This window comes from Varroa jacobsoni, unplaced genomic scaffold (genome assembly GCF_002532875.2).
Source record: "Varroa jacobsoni isolate VJ856 unplaced genomic scaffold, vjacob_1.0 contig03527, whole genome shotgun sequence".
Classification (NCBI taxonomy): domain Eukaryota; kingdom Metazoa; phylum Arthropoda; class Arachnida; order Mesostigmata; family Varroidae; genus Varroa; species Varroa jacobsoni.
The window spans coordinates 8,242-22,783 of record NW_019215036.1 but is presented as its reverse complement, the minus strand read 5'-3'; the positions used below and the strand labels follow the sequence as shown (position 1 = coordinate 22,783).

General features: G+C 43.5%; 1 long non-coding RNA gene across 1 annotated transcript; it reads left to right on the top strand.

The window, feature by feature from the left end:
* The first annotated feature begins 4,541 nt into the window (after positions 1-4,541).
* On the top strand, positions 4,542-13,745 carry LOC147751806 (uncharacterized). Its single transcript, XR_015315868.1, has 2 exons — positions 4,542-4,887; positions 11,397-13,745. It is a non-coding gene; the product is annotated as an uncharacterized LOC147751806 (long non-coding RNA).
* Positions 13,746-14,542: the final 797 nt, after the last annotated feature.

Below are 14,542 nucleotides of genomic sequence, written 5' to 3'. Positions count from 1 at the left end.
GCCGTTCGAACGTATCTGCGGCCGGCGCTAGCAATCATAAGATCCCTCTGTTCGGTTTGTGCTGGACGAGTACAGAGGAACGCCGCGCAATTTGTAAGCCGCTCTTTTGCCGATAGCCCACCGATTTTCTCTTTTGTCTTAGAGGAGCCTGGACACACACGGGGGAACAGAGTAAAAGGAAATAGTTCTATCCTCTACTCGATGCCCTGGTTCCATGTGGCGGGTCAAACCTTGGCTGTTTCTTTTTTCTGTATTCACTCTCAATCACTTTCTCTCTTTCAAATCGATGCTTCCGAATGGGAGTGCTCTTTCACCATTTCTCGACAATCGCATACACCAGTCCCGCCGCTATACACTGTCATCGTTTACTGCTTCTTCTGGTACATCAATTACTACGACCACCTCAAGCGCTGCCGCAACGGTCAGACAGCTACATGCCGGCACCTGCCGCCGGGTTCCCTGTGCTGCTGGTTTTCGTTTGCTTACACACGATAAGACTACCAAAACGGGAACACAACCATTACGCACGCTATCCATTGCTGCCCTAAAGATAATGCAACTGCTCGTCTCCAAGAATGCCCCTCTGTTATGCCGCCTCGACGATCGAGGGCTGTTTATGGTCTCTGTTTCAGTTTGTTCGAGGACTCCATGCGTATTCGTTTGAGGTACACTAAATTGAATGGTCAGGCTGATTGGTGGTTCGTGCTTCGGAAAGTGGTGCCATAGTGCAATTTTTCTACATGGCGTGTGTTTGGCCAAGGGGTAGACAACCTGGGCATTGTGATTGTTAACAGTTTGAGAACAATCTATGATGGGTAGACAGGTTATTTAAGCGTTTATTGAAAAGGGCTGAAAAAAAATCGTTAGTTGGAACTGATTGCATTTTGCTCGGATAACTAATCTAATGATTGGTCTATACAATTTGAATTTACTTGAAAATGGGAAATGGGGGCTAAAAAAAAATTAGAAAGGCATATTTGTTCTCATGTTATGGAATGGCTGCGAGTCTACATATGTACCTTGTTTTGAAACATGTTTTGAAATACACTGTTTTTGTATTAATTTAATTCCGAAAGAAAAAAAGGTGAATACGTCTTGTCTAGAATATCGATAAGAAATAATATACTGGATTATTATAATTAGTAATAGTAGTAGTGGCGAATTTCCTAAAGAAAATATGGAACACAAAGGGACTCGCCGGATAAAAACGAAAAACTATGCGTTTTTCTTAAAAAAAAAAAAAAAAAATGGGACACTATGTGTCGAAATGGCCGGGTCAGGATTTGTTCTCTATTCTAAAGCCAAATAACGGTTGAAAAAAAGAAGAGAACAGGAGGTGGCCAGCCTGGGAAGGTCACCACGCAGATGAAGATCCTCCATCGCGTACAAATGATTATGAACCGCTCTTGCAGCTCCCCTTAATGAAGTAAATTATGTAAGCATTTCCTTGGAGGTTCAACCTTGAAGGGAAGAGCGTAAGAGAGGCCGTTTATTTAATTGGAACAACTACTAATGCTGGCTAGGGACTCTGGATCTGTTAGGGAACAGCATGACCTGGATCAAATAATTTAGAGTAAATACTCTAGTATGGCGTATAGTAATCTTGTTTATACCGTGCATATGGAATGGAGCAACGTCCCGCAATAACCATCTAATACGAAACGAGCTTCTTGCTAGCCGGAGTTACCAAAAATGGATCAATATGAAGCGATGGCGACATAACCCCTTGAAGCATTAGAAGAATGATAAGAACTTCACTTTCACGGGTGGAAACGTCTTCTAATTCTTAAACTTCTTGGACACCTGTGACTTCACTTACCTAGACAAAGAAGTCATGCACATAAATGTTTCCTTTCGACGCTTGTCGTCAAAGCCCGCTCAATTATAATACATCTCTATAATGACCAGTGCGTATTTCCGATTATAAACTAACCGGTGGCTAGATTAAATTGAATCTATTATGAATAACTTACGCTATTGGTGCTTCAAAAGTTCGGATGATGTCTATCCAGAAAGGGGTATCAATGTTCACAGGCTGATTTTCAACATTTCATTCTCATTACCTTCCACTATAGAGATCTATTTACATATTATGCAAGTGTACATAACTGGGAGTAGTCCGTGTTCGATTATTACCCCCCTAACGTGCTGTACGCATGCGCTTCTTATGATATTAACCTAATTTAGCCGAAGGGTTTAGATTAGGCAATGTTTTCGGTTGACCAAGTTTCTACCACTGGCGAAAAATTCTATGCGAAATTCCTAAGTTCGCAAAACGTCCAGCTGGCGCAGTGCTTCAATAATTGGACTCATACGCCACTGCCTGCGAGGTAGCTCCTCGAATCCCTTCGCTTTTCTCCTCTCTATTATACTGGGTCTGTGTGTCCACGCCCTTAACCTTCAGAGCTGACAGTAACATACTATCGTACCCGTCAATCTCCAACCATCTACATAAGAGTTTAACATTAGTCGAGTTTTATTTCTCGGTCGCAGTTATCACAGCCACTATCACCTTTGCACCTTCAAGCCGCAGCGACAATGGCAGCGGATAAGGTAAAAGGCCTCTTTTTTGTCGGAAAGAAACCTGCGCGCAAAGGACGAATTTCTGAGCGTTCTTCAAGTGGCAGGTCTACCTACTTGAATCTTGAAGAATCCTGCTTGAATAATATATTACATTACTCAAGCAAAATTCTTAGGTGTTGGACACAGGTAGGTAGATAGTGACGTCGAAAAGCGAGCAGAACACAACGTTAATTTAGCAGACACAGAGATAGGACATGTTATATAGAAACATATGAATGTTTTTTGAAGGAATCGCGTTAAAATGCCCTTCCTTGATACGGACACTGGACAGTATAATCCATGGCCCTCCGCGCGATTCGTTGAGATAGCCACAGCGCTCGACTGAATATTTGCTAGGTTTTTTTTGATACTCTTTATGTGCATGAGTGGCAGTATGTTTCCCGCGTACCATTTACAAACATATATGTATAAAAGTATTCTGTAGCTATATTTTAACATGAAGAGACTCTAGCAAAAGGCTAAACGCTTCGACGTAACTTGATGCGTAGCAACATTCTGTAGGAGGTTTCGTTTGGGAGTTCCGTATCAACCTTGTCATGGACGATTCTCGTGAGGCGCACACTGAACACCCTTCACTGTAGTCTCTGCCAATTTAATACAGATGTCTCTTGTTCTAGTTAATATTCCAGCTAGATATCTTTAAATATGGCTCAATATAGACACAGCATCTTCTAAAACAAACAACATATAACATACGGTACGCGTCAAAGGTATCAAGTCAGCCATGAAATAAAATCGGTGACCCCAACTAAGTATTTTCTCTCTGTTTTCTTATGCCTAGACCCGCGTCGTCTATTAGATATGCCCATATGTTGTATACGTAATTGGGTTTTATATAACAATGAATAGACTATATAACAAACTTAGTTGATCAAAACATTATAAAAAGAAGTACTACAGACTCAAAACAAGTGAGTACGTCTATAACAGGCTTTACTTGGTTCACCTTAAATATGTAGAATTCAGACGACCATACACTGCGCAATACATAGCGAGTGTGTGGGCAAGAAGAAACATCGGAATTAAGGCTAGAGGTCGAAGCCGGAGTCATACTCTAGCTTGTCTGTCTGGCTGAAAGAGCATTTGGCCCGTGCTCCCTTTGAGTGGTACGTGACTGACGTGATCCGGCTGGCAACAGACGCCATTGGTAGTTGGTCTACCGTAGTCTGGCTACAGAGATGATGGACTCGATGAAACGTCTGGCCGCCTTCGGCCACATCCCCTTGAGGGGTGTGGGGACTAGCCCCACATTCAGGTCAGCGTCAGCAGCGTCATCGTTGGCCGACACTGCAATGAAGGAGAGAGCTAACCCTCTCGCTATACTGGCCACATTACGCCTGTAGGGTTAATGTATCATATAACCGTAGTAACTGCAAGGTTTCCGCATAGCTGCTGCGCTGCCTCATCTGGCCGCCATTTTTGACCGTTATCCATTTCCCTTTCGGCCGCAGTCAGACAAACGTGCTGCTGACGGTGTGGTGGCTGCCTTCACGCGTGAGGTCGTTTCCCCGTCAGAATGTTAGGACATCCAAGGGACATATAGCCAACGTCGCTCCTAAAATGTTGTCTTATCGCCAGGTTATCCAGGTCGGCCTCGTGAGATTTTGTGCACTTGGTATACTTACATCAAATAAAATTGTTTGTTTCAGGATTTGGGATTCTATGTTATACATTACACAAATGTCCCAACATATAATTTAGTTTTGTATTCCGATTAGTGTTCAAGCTCCGCGCTTAGAAGGAACATATTCTGCATATGAACGGGCTATATGTTTAGTCTGAATTCTATATAGGTGATACGATATTATGCAATACTCTTTTGATTGCCTCGATTATTTTTATACAAGAGATAGAAAATGATTAACTTTACCTCAAGTTTAATGTTTAGGTATGTAAAACGAAAATTGAATTATTAATTTGCGCAGTTTGAGAATTCATGACCCATGCCGCCCCAAAAACCTAAATGGCTGCCGAAGAGGTCGGAATAAGTCAGCTATCAGCACTAAAATCAGCAGGTATGTACAACAGGATAGGTCAAATTTTAATTTGGCCCGAATTTACTTTCAGGTTCATCAGACCTTGACGCGGACTATTCATATAGCTCAAGGGACTGCTAATGCTACTTTTACGGCTGTGAAGCGGACTGAAGTGACGTGTGTAGATACCCGGATAAATGAAGTCCTGACATTGCGAGATTTACTTGAGGTTTGGCGACTTCGTCAGATCCTGTGGGGTTTGTTAACTGTCTGCCGGAGCAGTGAAACACCGGCCTCCCTAGCCCGGTGCTACAGAGCTATAATTCATGTAAGAGAAACAATTATTGCTAGGCGTCCCTGTTAAAAAGATTGTCAGCTACGAGCCTCTAAAGTAACCAAATATGTTGAAAGCAACATATGACATGTACCGGACAGGCAGTCTGTCCGGTAACCGACGAGACACTATATGCCAATTTTACAGAGGCTAGTTTTGAAAAACGCAATCATTTTGAAATAGGTTAGGGTTGAGAGTATTCCTTCGTGATTCGTTACTCAGTACGCTTAGCTGTAGGAATACATGCGAGAATCAATCAAGAGTTTACAATTGTACAAAATATATGTTAATATATTACTATATTTTTCTCAGTATTCCATTTTAAGTAGCTAAAGTGTACCAGCTATCAGAATAATAACGGTCACTGCCCGAGCTCTCTCGAAGGTAGACCCTTCAATTTAATTACCTATATATGCAAATATGAATAGAAACATTTACACGTAAATACACGTTTATTGATATAGTTTTTCAACCCCAACTAATTGTATGGCGTGGATGCGTATAAAATGCGTGAAATGCTCGTAGCAGTCAAACTTTTCCATTAAGAAGGGACAAGGTGTTGGCGAAATTTTTAAGTGTATTATACAAAGGTTACAAGTGAGGCGGAGGTTCAGGGGAGGGGGCAGAGCTCAGAAGTAGAGCCTTCAATAAATTTAGATCTGAAGACCACACGTTACTTCCCCTTACTAGCCCAGGCAGGACATATGAGAGAAGTTGTTCTAACATCCAGCACTTCAATGAGTGTAGGCATGTCTTGGCGCTTCTAGCGCGTTAAGTCGCTCGGTATTCCGCTCACGTTGAATCTGCACACCGCCTGAGCGTCACCCGTGCATCGCGCACCGTCGGCCAGCCAGCAGAATGCAGCGACATTGAGTCTGGATTCAGTAAAGCAGCGGCGACAGTAGCTCATGCTGCTGCCGTTCACTCATACAGCTATTACTGTTACTACCCCCACCGAAATAGGCCACCTTCATTCGAAGTGAGTCCCACTCCGTTCATATGAAACAAGTGGTTATGTTCGGTAGTCAATTAGCAGTCGTTTTAACGATTGCGAAGTAGAGAGGAACGCGAAAACCTCAATGCAATGATCTGACCGCTCTGTCAAATCTACAAAATATGTCCTAGCTCAGTAGCAACAGCAGCTCGTTGGGCTGCAGCCTTTGTAAGTACTGTTTTGCGGCGAACAGTCTTTAAGAGCGTCGTGTTATAATCGGTGCACTGAAAGCATAGATATCTTGCGATTGCATCAGTAACGTTAAGCATTCATCTCATACTTAAAGATGACGCTCTTTTATAAGTAGGCAAAAGTTTGCGAGACTTTTGTAACGAAGATGCTTTTGCTCTGTCCTGCACTGTTGAAAATCAGAGACTGTTCACACAGATGCTGATACTTGGACTTTGGTAAGCGAGCTGTTACGGAAATCGGATATGGAAATCAGAAAATTCGAAAGTCCTATCTTAGAACTACAGCCGTGGAGACAGCTTGCCATATAAACCTTCCATTCAGTGAAGGTTGGACTACCAGAGATACCGTGAGCCGTTGGGTCCGGAAAAATGCTAAGCTTGAAAATGAGTCTTTTGAAGGATAGCCGGAAAAGGTGAATAACGAAGAGTCGACAGCTGTGGTGAAGGCCAACTCACCTCAGAATATTTGCATACTGACACTGAAGTTCAATGTACGTAAAAATAGCACATTTGGTCAAATGAAGGTAAAAGGGTAGCGCATAACTTGACTGACCGTCCAAACAAATACATGAAGACGCTTGTTTCTCTCTGCTTTCACGTTAGAGTAGTGGTCCATTTTTACGTCGAATCGTAACTTGTGATGAAAAATAAATCGTCGCTGACAATCCCAGATTGTCTCATCGGTGACTAAACTGCTATGACATTACATCGGTGCAAGCGTACGGTGTATCTTCAGCAATTTAACGCAGATAGTACATTCTACAGGTTCGTTAGCTTTAACCCGTCAATTACGGATGAAGTGTACTAGTAACAAGTGGAAAAATGATGAAAAAACTTCCTATGTTTTTTAAATTTTATTTTTAAATCGCCTAAATTAGTGAATACAGATAAACCTTTTCCCGCTTTAAGAGAACGTTCAGTCTAACACCGTAAAGACAACGGAGGCGGAGATGCAGGAACTACAGTTACAAATCTCTGCCATCTACCGTATTCGTTACATATTGCTCCCACAAACAGGACCATTAATAGGAAAATTATTCAAATATCGATATGACGTTAAAACTGTAAGTTTCGGTACATTATAGGCTCTTGTACCCTAAATTTCTACAGTAGCGGAAGCAAGTAAGCTGCTAGCCAAGTGGCAAATGAAGTCAAAACACATGCTTTAACAAAAATAAATAAATAAATAAACAAACAAAGTAAACCTGTAAAAACGTAGACTTCACTGTGACACGTTTTATACTGAATTATTTAATATTATGGCACGCAACAGAGTTGGCCAAGCCGCTTAAATGCTTCTAGTAGCCCGCGTTATATTAATCTGTTGAATTAAAATCAGCTCAAGAAGGCAATGCGTGCGCTCGATGTACGAAGGCTTGCGCGACTTCTATTTGCATATAGCAACTTGCCCTATTGTTTTACAACACAGCAGTGTAGGTTCGAAGCTGGGCTATAGACACAGTTCGTTCCGTGTTGAAAGAAGTCGGACATCTGAAGCGATGCTTCACAGCAATAGCGGTCGTATCAGCTGAAACCTTTTTTATTCCTTACCTTGGTACCGAGGGCTTCACATGGTGATGCTAAAAATGCACGAATGAGGGCGCGGAGGCTGTGCTGGAGGTTATAAATTAATTTGCAGTTAAACGAGCTGCGCCGGTCTGTTCCCATTGATATGCTACACGCCTGGTAGTTGCATACGAATACACGCAGACAGTTATACACGTACCGCCATCGAGCTCCATTCTTCACTGCATCGCACCTTCTCGCTTTAGCGAAACGCTAGCCTGCCTTTTCGGAGGTTCTAAGATGCAGCGCTAGTTCATCGACCGACAAGTTAACGAGATGACGGAAGTTCGGGCGTACAGAGGGGCGTCACTGGTGAATGACTGTTGAAACCCTGATTGGCTTTCTATGTATGGATTAGCAAACTACGACAACAGCTCGTGAGCGCTGGTTACGCCTAGTCCCGTAGTCCGCTCTCATTCGTACCCCTTGCCACGCATTCAATGGCTCGTATGCCTCATGCTTCCGTAGCTAGTCTAGGGCTGGTTTACTTGAACCGTCGATCTGGTCGGCATTGTTCCGTCCGCCTAAAAGGGCCTGCTATTTCACCCTACCTAAAAGATTAGGCTGCCGACCTCTTGCCAAGATGTTGCCGTCGCTTCGCCTTAAACCACGGGGCGTAGCAGTCCACATAAGTGCATTATGTATTAAATTCGTATCCATTATTAAACTGTTGGCCAGCAGAATAAGAGAAGGTTGAACGGAGCTTGGATGATGAAAGGAGAAATACGAAGCACGTTAAACTGGAAGAGAGGGAAAGCTTAAGCTATAGGAAGAGGAGGGTACGGTTATATTGTTGAAGGGCAAACCTGTCTCATAGAATGGGTGGCCTGAGGCAAATGCGGTTCACTATTTGTTTCCTACGTTTATCACATACATACAATACATCTGCATACACATATACACGCTGACACGCAGTCCTACAGGCTCGCGAAGGTCCCGATGACTACCGCCGGTCCACTGCCGCATGATCCATGTAGACGGGCACCGATCTTCAAAGGGCACCCGGTTGCATGAGGGAAACAAAAAGAGGTAACGTGTCTCTTTGGGTCTTTGCCTTGATGTCCTATTTTACCAGCTACCCTTCCTTTTACCTTGCAAGGCTGTGAGAAACAAACGGATGTAACTGGCCCAAAAGGACACAGAAAAGTACAGACTAAGCAAGCCGCGATCGGAGAAGCCACCGAGTCCTGTAACCATTTGCGTAATTACTACGTGTTCTACTATAACTAGCGTTAACTAGGATCGCGGCCGCCGCGATTCCCAGCCCTCTACTGTCCACCGCCTCTCGCTTCGTGCCGCCCACTTTTTCCCGTTCGCACAGCACGCGCAGGGATACGCATAAAGAGACAGACGCCAGGCTGCCAGTGCCAGTTGGAAGAAAGCCACAAGCAAAAACATCGCGCTAGTAAAATCGTCATTGTTGCACGCTGTTGTTATTGCTACCACGATTGACATTCGGAGAACGACGTGTAGGTAGAAGCGAAGTGAAAGTGGGATATGAGAAAAGGGACTTGTTCTAGCTTCATTCGCGCCGGGGGGTGTTGTTTTAATGATATAGCTGCATACAGCCACTAGGCGATGCTCTTGGACAGACTTGTCAGCGATTCGTCTTATGTATCATTTTACTATAGGCTGCGGCGTGAAGACACACGCCTCAAATAATTTCATTCGCCTGTCTACTAAAGGAACCTATCCTTCTTTATATATGTATATACGTATACGTCTTGGGACATTCATATGCAGTAAATTCTATTAGTTAGATTAGGGATATTTCATATTTTTTTCTTAATTTAAAACAAATCCGTCGTTAAAGAAATACTATTTTTCGATTTCAGTGATGTGAGATATATACACAGACACAACATGACGGGCACGTCATTGCCCATAATATAATGGAACCTGGTTACTGAGGAGGACTGTGGTTACAATGCGCTAAGGTATACTATGGATATTGTTATTGTCGTTGTTCGGGAACGCGTTCGGTCCGTGACCAGCCTTAACACTCTCCTCGAGTCTCCCAACCCCTCAATTTACTCTGTCAGACTTGAGATTCGCTTTTCTACTACGGTTCTTTCTCTCCTTTTCCAATCTCTCCCGACCGTGATGGGAGCCAAGAGATTGGTTGAGCAAGAAGGGCTCGCGTGGCGAGTTGTGGCATCCAAAAGGGAGAGATATTATCATCAACGTCGCCGCCAGTACCGCCTCCGGTAGCTTCGCCAACATCTCATGTAATTTCGGCTGATCCTCGCCGGTGCCAACCTGACCCCTGTTTAGATTGGGACAGATGCACCAGGTTTTGCTGACCGCTAGCTCTGCTGTCCAGCCCAGCTCAGTCTCGGAAGAAAGCCGGCGCAATCAATGGTAGCTACCGCTGGAAGATCCACATAAAGACATCACCACACCGTTGTAAGAAACGAAGGAGAGATACGAAGATTAACTTATCCTCGTTCGTTGCCTGATTGCAGCAGCAGGAACGGTCGAGGATCGCTGCGCCTGCGGTAACCGTGGTACTGTCGCCGCCGACTAAGACCTAAGGGTTGCGACGTTGCACCTATGGGATGAATAGTAGCAGCAGCATAAGTGCAAGGTTCGCGCATCACGGTGACTGCGCGAAGCTTCAGGGTGGGGAATAACGCCTCCGATGTAAACTTCTTTGCTGTAGTTCCAAGTACCATTTAGTTCGCCAAGTTTGTTCCCGTTTTCTAGGCTAGCTATACTCATTTCCATGGTTGCATGTAGGAAAATTAGTGCAAATTAGGTAAAAGTGTAGTTATCCTTAACAGTAATTTTTTAAACGTGTTCATGTATATTAACTTACTATAATCAAAAACATTGGTATATGTATACGCATCCATTGCAGTATAATGTCATAGTACTGTTCAAGTAGGATTAATAGAATTTTGTAACTGAAGGTCGCTATCCAGAAGGTCTAAATGCCGTCTTCGAGGTCGGCTGACCTTGAAATTTATTCAGCTTTCAATATACAGTAGCAGTCAAGAGCAACTGAAGGCAAACCAGTTAGTGATCCTTAACGCATTAGACTAGACGCATTAGACTCTTTACGGATCAAAAGCCTTCCTAGCAGAGCTAAAGGCCTTCGCGTTTGTGGCGCCAATCTGGCAAACAGACAACACACTACGGCTCCATCATGTCACCACGATTATTGGACCCTTGGCAAATCGAGGCGGACATTGGCCTCTACTCCTTTTCCTATTCATGGCAATAACGTTCTTAGAGCTAGTAGTTGTTGTTAATTGTAATACTAGATATTATAGGAAGACACTTCGTGGCGGCAACTGGACATTCTAACAATTCTAGGGGTTAGAAATGTTCGAAAAATCTAACTTCTTGCTAAGTCCTATTCGAATTACATTTTCTGCTAAATTATATCACTTCCATATCTCATTGAACACGTTCGGACCTGCGAGCAAATAACTGCTTTTGCCTATTGTATTTGTTCCTCTCAGTGGTAGCTTACTATTCATTCACAGCTAGATCTATTAATTCTGTCTACATTTGTTGTCATATAACACGTTTCATAGCAAATCTATATTCCGACATATTGTTTGCTATTGCACATCTATACATACCGCATACATAACAATTCTTAAAAACCGTGACCGGTATATGACAACTACAGCCCTTTCCGTCTTCTCTTTAATACTTTGTGCTAGCGGCTACCTTATCTCGACGCTTTTGCCCTTTGGCTGACATTTTAGTTCCGCTTATCTACTGTGTTCATCTCTTTACAGCGTTCCTGCTCGGATTGCAGCATGGGCCAGGGTTTAACCCGGCTAGGTCTGGTCCTTACCGTCTGCTACAGCCATTTTCAACCTTTGCTAGCACAAACAGAAAGCGAGAACATCTCGGAAGGCGCAAGCAGGTGCAACGTGCACAGCATAGAACCAGTAGTTCTGCACCCTTAAAAACACCTGCAGTAACAGAAGACATTGTAAGCGGGTTGGCCACTGTTCGTTCGTGGAGGAGGCCACGGCAGATGTAGTAGTAGTAGGCGGCTAAAAAAGACGGCCTCACCAGGACCGCCACCATCGCAATGACCAACGATCACCATGCAACGCGCTAGCTGAGGCCACGACAGCAATCGGGAAGGCCCGCGTCTCCTACAATCCAAGTTGAAGAGAGGAAAAAAGACAGGAAGCACGAAAGGGGTATCCGTTTCAGCTTGTCTCGTCCCGCTTTTGGTAAGCAGGAGCCTGTACGCTCGCTAGGATCGAAGAGGTTTGTCATAGCGAATGGTAGAAGAAGCATCGTTCCTGCAGTCTCTCGGTAATAACAACAATAGTAAAGGTGGGAGCGAAACTTGTAGTCATAGTTGCGCAGAGTGCGCTGCAGCATCGTAACCCATACAAAAGAAGCAAACAACCGACCGTCGGTTGTATTGCTTTCTGCCGGACTGGCTGTCAGCTGGCTCGTCGGCAGACCTGTAGCCAGAGAGCTGAGGCCGAAGTCAACCGGGAGGTTGTACAAAAAGAGCTAGCTTGCTGCAGCCGAAGCTTAGCATGTCGGCAGAGATAATAGTAATCATTTACAGAGCCAGGTGCTGCGCGACCTGGTTACCTTACTGTCGGCAGTGGTACTCGTAAGCCACTGCTACTGGGTGGTTAGTCTCTAGGACAAAGAACCAACGATGCAAGGTCCACTACAAACATTACTACTGACATGAGCTCACAGCTACTGCTATCATATCCGGCACAAGCACTGCCGTCCGCAGCACTGCGTGTTAGCAGCAGCAAGTAGACAGGTTTGAACTCTATATAGAGTGTGAAGCTTGGGGGCGCCTAGGCCGCGCTCCTCGTCACGATAAGTAGGCATATCAGCAACCGCTATGGGGCAAGCACCGCACGATTACGGCTCTTTGATTAGGTTAATCAGCGCACCGCTTAGATGGCTCAGGGGAAAGGTAACGCTGCCCGCCTCAACGATAGCAAAAGGAGAGGCATGCCAGCAGCGGATACTTTACGTTGGCCGTCCATGGTATACCTTCGTTGTGGAAGCAGTACCAGATGTTGCCAGTAAGCGTGTGGATCTACTGTATGATTATGCATTATATATATAGAAACAAACGGATAAGTAATGAAGTGTGTGTAAAGGCACCGGTAATACCGCGCATACTTGTCATGATGTTTGCATGACAATTTTGAGTGCGACCTATAACGTTCAATATGATCCAATTGCACCTCCTTTATACAAGAAATGAATTAACTCAAAAAAAAAAATCTATGACAGATAGTTTATTTTAGTACGCAGATCATTTGGGTTGTGGCAACACTGACACCGATCATGGCATTAGTACGGCTTCAATTATCTAATCAATAACTCAATGGAAGTCATGAAGCAGACGCACATAACTATCTCTCTGCATGTTATATTTGTAAAGTTCGATTTCGGTAACCTTTGCTAATACTTTGATGGTTTTGTGTTTTTTTTCTGTTGATCTATAAATATTTGTTTATATCTATTTAAAGCAATAGTTTAATAAGTGTTTTTTTTTTTTTATTTTGTTATACTGCTCATAACGGTCATTCCTACTTCATTGTAGATTTTATCCCGTAGTTTTTGCATTTTCTCACTCATCGCATCATTGGCAAGATTGTGACGAGTCAGCAGGACTAACGTCCATGTCTCTGTTTACGAGTGCCTTTTAAATGCTTAAACGTAAACGCAATAGAACTATGCGAAGAACTACAAAGGCATAGTGTTCTGACCTACGTGTCATCATAGTCTTATCACGCACATAGCCGCAAATAGTTGAACAGATGATAGAATTAGGGAAAAAAAAATCGATTAAAATGATCGAATGTAGATGATTTGTAAGATATTGTTCCATCTAAAGAGATGTTATACTCCGACAGAGCTTTGTTGAGTGTAAAATCAGGTTAGCTCTAGAAGGATCAATGTAAAGGGAATGTGTACGTAGTATGAGTAATTCTCAGCATCTGGTGGAAAATTTTACCGTACTTTATTGTATGTTTGTGTTAATGCTATTATTATTATTATTTTTGTCGGCTGACTCAGGGTAGTAAACGCCGTTTCGTAATGTATTGCTTTGAAATAGAGAGAGGGGCTAGTAGTAGTCTTGCCAGTTAGGTAGTTGGGTCCTGAAGTGTAACAGACATCGGCTACGTATGAGGTGGCCTTTCGCTTCACAGGCTCCTGTTCAGGCATACTTTGCAGCTATATCTACGCGTAATGAATGACGCAACTGCAGGTGACGCTATGGACTATTCTAGAAGGACTGGTGGCAGCGCAGAACACCTAAAAATTTCGGATAAACCTACGTGTATTTGAAAATATGTTCCTGTCGCATCTACTAATTATGTACAAAATATTACAGTGTGTTTTGGGTATGGACGTACAATGTATTTTATAATGCGCGACGTATAATGTATGACAACACATACGATATAGAGAAATCTATTTTGAAACATACGTAAATAGCTGATTTGCTAGATTAACTCAACGGCTTACCGTGTTGGTAGCCAAAGCTCCTGAGGCAACAGCATCATATTGTGTACGAAGCAGTCGCCTACGGCAAGAAATCGTCTTTAAAAGCCAATACAATTAAAGAGTTAAGCTTTTCTTGGCCATATCTTTCACTACTAATTCTATTTAGGATAGATCTGTGTCTGACATTTCGACACTCTACGAAATGTTTTTGCACGATTTTTTATCAGCAGCAGTCGGTCGGTCGGTCGGTCGGTCGGCAAGCCATAGAAACCTGTTTATACCAGTAAGTTCCCCGTCACTCTGTTTTAAGCGGAGTTCAAGGAGAAGAGGGCGGGTGAGACGATCAATACGGTGTGAGTTCTGAAATAATGCTCGAACAACGGTGACAGTACATCACGTGGCGGTTTTTAAGGCGCCTACACAACGAGTG